The sequence below is a fragment of the Oncorhynchus kisutch genome, linkage group LG10, assembly GCF_002021735.2.
Source record: "Oncorhynchus kisutch isolate 150728-3 linkage group LG10, Okis_V2, whole genome shotgun sequence".
Taxonomy (NCBI): domain Eukaryota; kingdom Metazoa; phylum Chordata; class Actinopteri; order Salmoniformes; family Salmonidae; genus Oncorhynchus; species Oncorhynchus kisutch.
In genome coordinates, this window is record NC_034183.2 from 5,471,416 (window position 1) to 5,476,726 (window position 5,311).

Consider the following 5,311-nt stretch of genomic DNA (forward strand, 5'->3'; position numbering starts at 1 on the left):
AGAAGAGAGACAGAGAGAGAGAGGGGGAGGGAGAGACAGAGACAGAGAGAGACAGATAGAGAGAGACAGAGTCAGAGAGAGAGCGAGAGGGGGAGGGAGACAGAGAGACAGAGAGAGAGAGAGAGAGAGAGAGAGACTACCATGGGATATGTGTCATCAGTAACCTTGGGAAAATCATCTGCATTATCATTAACAGCAGACTCGTACATTTCCTCAGTGAAAACAATGTACTGAGCAAATGTCAAGTTGGCTTTTTAACAAATTACCATACGAGAGACCACGTATTCACCTTGCACACCGTAATTGACAAACAAACAAACCAAAACAAAGGCAATCTTATCATACTCTGTTGATTTAAAAAAAAACTTTTGACTCAATTTAGCACGAGGGTCTGCTGTACAAATTGTTGGAAAGTGGTGTTGGGGGGAAAACATACAACCTTATAAAATCCATGTACACAAACAACAAGTGTGGGTTAAAATTGGCAAAAACATTTCTTTCCACAGGGCTGTGGGGTGAGACAGGGATGCAGCTTAAGCCCCACCCTCTTCAACATATATATTTTCTACTTAGCGAGGGCACTAGAACAGTCTGCAGCACCCGGCCTCACCCTACTAGAATCCGAAGTCAAATGTCTACTGTTTGCTGATGATCTGGTGCTTCTGTCCCCAACCAAGGACGGCCTACAGCAGCAGCTAGATCTTCTGCACAGATTCTGCCAGACCTGGAACCTGACAGTAAATCTCAGTAAGACAAAAATAACAGTGTTACAAATAAGGTCCAGCTGCCAGGACCACAAATACAAATTTAATCTAGACACCGTTGCCCGAGAGCACACAAAAAACTATACATACCTCGGCCTAAACATCAGCACCACAGGTAACTTCCACAAAGCTGTGAATGATCTGAGAGACAAGGCATTCTATGCCATCAAAAGGAACATAAAATTCAACATACCAATTAGGATTTGGCTAAAAATACTTGAATCAGTTATAGAACCCACGTGGTTGTGAGGTCTGGGTTCCACTCACCAACCAAGAATTATCAAAATGGGACAAACACCAAATTGAGACTCTGCATGCAGAATTCTGCAAAAATATCCTCCGTGTACAACATAAAATACCAAAATAATGTATGCAGAGCAGAATTAGGCCGATACCCACTAATTATCAAAATCCAGAAAAGAGCTGTTAAATTCTACAACCACCTAAAAGGAAGCAATTCCCAAACCTTCCCTAACAAAGCCATCACCTACAGAGAGATGAACCTGGAGAAGAGTCCCCTAAGCAAGCTGGTCCTGGGGCTCTGTTCACAAACAAAAACACACCCTACAGAGCCCCAGGACAGCAGCACAATTAGACCCAACCAAATCATGAGAAAACAAAAACTTGACACATTGGAAAGAATTAACAAAAAAACAGAGCAAACTAGAATGCTATTTGGCCCTAGACAGAGAGTACACAGCGGCAGAATACCTGACCACTGTGACTGACCCTAAACAGAGAGTACACAGCGGCAGAATACCTGACCACTGTGACTGGCCCTAAACAGAGAGTACACAGTGGCAGAATACCTGACCACTGTGACTGACCCTACACAGAGAGTACACAGTGGCAGAATACCTGACCACTGTGACTGACCCAAAATTAAGGAAAAATTGGACTATGAGCATAACCTTGTTATTGAGAAAGGCCGCCGTAGGCAGACATGGCTCTCAAGAGAAGACAGGCTATGTGCTCACTGCCCACAAAATGAGGTGGAAACTGAGCTGCACTTCCTAACCTCCTGCCCAATGTATGACCATATTAGAGAGACATATTTCCCTCAGATTACACAGATCCACAAAGAATTCGAAAACAAATCCAATTTTGAAAAACTCCCTTATCTACTGGCTGAAATTCCACAGTGTGCCATCACAGCAGCAAGACTTGTGACCTGTTGCCACGAGAAAAGGGCAACCAGTGAAGAACAAACACCATTGTAAATACAACCCATATTTATGCTTATTTATTTTCCCTTTTGTACTTTAACTGTTTGTACATAAAATGACATTTGAAACGTCTTAATTTTTTGGGGTGTAATGTTTACTGTACATTTGACTATTGTTTATGTCACTTTTGTTTATCTACCTCACTTGCTTTGGCAATGTAAAGATATGTTTCCCGTACCAATAAAGTCCTTACATTGAATTGAATTTAAAAAATTGAAAGAGAGAGAGGGAGAGAGAGAGAGAGAGAGAGGGAGAGAGAGGGAGAGAGGGAGAGAGAGGGAGAGAGACAGAGAGAGGGAGAGAGAGAGAGAGACAGGGTCTGGAAGGGTTAGAGTACAGTGTTTCAGTGTTTCCCAACCCTGGTCCTCCACTACCCCCAAGGACCAGGATGTTGTGGGTGATGGAGGACCAGGATGTTGGGGGTGATGGAGGACCAGGATGTTGGGGGTGATGGAGGACCAGGATGTTGGGGGTGATGGAGGACCAGGATGTTGGGGGTGATGGAGGACCAGGATGTTGGGAGTGATGGAGGACCAGGATGTTGGGGGTGATGGAGGACCAGGATGTTGGGGGTGATGGAGGACCAGGATGTTGGGGACACACGATTCAGTCCCATTCAAAATGATATTTTCCGTAAAAGTTAAACCTAAACCTAACCCTAACTACAAAACCCTAAACCTAACCCTAACCTTAACACGAAAACCTAACCCTAACTACAAAACCCTAAACCTAACCCTAACCTTAACACGAAAACCTAACCCTAACTACAAAACCCTAAACCTAACCCTAACCTTAACACGAAAACCTAACCCTAACTACAAAACCCTAAACCTAACCCTAACTACAAAACCCTAAACCTAACCCTAACCTTAACATGAAAACCTAACCCTAACTACAAAACCCTAAACCTAACCTTAACACGAAAACCTAACCCTAACTACAGAACCCTAAACCTAACCCTAACCTTAACACGAAAACCTAACCCTAACTACAAAACCCTAAACCTAACCCTAACCTTAACACGAAAACCTAACCCTAACTACAAAACCCTAAACCTAACCCTAACCTTAACACGAAAACCTAACCCTAACTACAAAACCCTAAACCTAACCCTAACCTTAACACGAAAACCTAACCCTAACTACAAAACCCTAAACCTAACCCTAACCTTAACACGAAAACCTAACCCTAACTACAAAACCCTAAACCTAACCCTAACCTTAACACGAAAACCTAACCCTAACTACAAAACCCTAAACCTAACCTTAACCTTAACACGAAAACCTAACCCTAACTACAAAACCCTAAACCTAATTCTAACCTTGACACTAATTCTAACCATGACTCCTAGAAGTAGCATTTGACCTTGTTAGGATGAAGAAAACACACACACACACACACACACACACACAAGAAGGCTGAAGGCTCCAGCCACTCACACCCAAGACACACATGCACACACACGATAGCTGAAGTCACTCCAACCCAACACACACACACACACACACACACACACGACAGCTGAAGTCACTCCAACCCAATGCGTCACTCCATGGGAGCCCTCACATCACACTATTTATAGTAACGCTGCACACATATTTTCTCCTCCCTCTCTTCTCCTCCTCCCTCTATTCTCCTCCCTCTCCACCCACCTTTTTCTCTCATCTGAACTGAACTGTGTACTGTAGGCTATGGGATGATGCGTGAATGAAGGGAGTATTAATTAAGGATGAAGCAGGGTGTTCTCATAAAGCTAGATGCTTCTCCGATGTACTCATCAAAACCACAAACCACAGGATATTTAATTTAACTAGGCAAGTCAGTCAAGAACAAATTCTTATTTACAATGACGGGCAACCCACCCCCCCCCAAACCCGGACGATGTTGGACCAGTTGTGCACCGCCTTATGGGACTCCCAATGACGGCTGGATGTGATACAGCCTGGTTTCAAACCAGGGACTGTAGTGACGTTTTTTTGCACTGAGATGCAGGGCCTTAGACCGCTGCGCCACTCGGGAGCCTATCCTCAAAGAGGGGGGAATTTAATTGTTCCTTTGGTGCTGAAGGAGCTTGCAGGCATCTGATGTCTCATTAACTGTGGCCTGGAGTCTTCAACCGAACGAAGGTTTGACTTCAAAACTCCTATTTGGGAGGCCTGCAATATATCCGTCTGTCTCCCAGTCCGTAACATTACAGACGGTGTTTTGTGAGATCATCAGCTGTGGCTGTTCCCAGTTCATCCATTTTAAAAGACTTTTAAACAGAATGACATCATGACCTTCAACGGACGTCCCCTCTTCTCATTACACGGGTGCTCTGACTCCATCACACCGCCACTGTTGCCAGGGTTTAATTGTCCCGTGGCCCTAGAGCGACACCCGGTGGTTATTCTGAGTACTGCAGAACATATGAACAGATGTGACAAGGCCTCATGAATAAAGCGATAAAACATGACGTGTGACCTACATCTAAATCCATGTCAACATTATGATTTATACATTCACTCTAGTGATCTATGATACAAGGTTACAGGTTTGTAACACTCAGCCATGATACAAGGTTACAGGTGTGTAACGCTCAGCCATGATACAAGGTTGCAGGTGTGTAACGCTCAGCCATGATACAAGGTTACAGGTGTGTAACGCTCAGCCATGATACAAGGTTACAGGTGTGTAACGCTCAGCCATGATACAAGGTTACAGGTGGCCTAAGGGTTACAGTGTGTAACGCTCAGCCATGATACAAGATTACAGGTCTGTAAACATGGTCATTGGCCATGTGTAGGGTTGGCTTCAAATCATATTCAATTTATTTTATTTTATACCATTCGTGTGTTGTTGTTTAGTTCTATTGCTGAAAGACTGGAATATTGAATGAAATAAAATGATATTTGTTCACAACAAAGGACATAGCCCGTCGACAGCTGCTATCTTGAATAAGTCTTTCTTTAAAAGAGATGTGTATCTGAATGAGACCAAGCTGTATATAAAAAATAATATGTGTAAATGAATAAAACAGACAGTCGAGATAGGACATCTCATTTTATTAAACAGCAAACAGTGAATAACAGGGAATACAATATCATCTTATTTGTGTTTTTCATTTTCTTATTATGTGGCGTTGTGTAGGGACTGACAGAGGGGGTGTGGGGCGTTGTGTAGGGACTGACAGAGGGGGTGTGGGGCGTTGTGTAGGGACTGACAGAGGGGGTGTGGGGCGTTGTGTAGGGACTGACAGAGGGGGTGTGGGGCGTTGTGTAGGGACTGACAGAGGGGGTGTGGGGCGTTGTGTAGGGACTGACAGAGGGGGTGTGGGGCGTT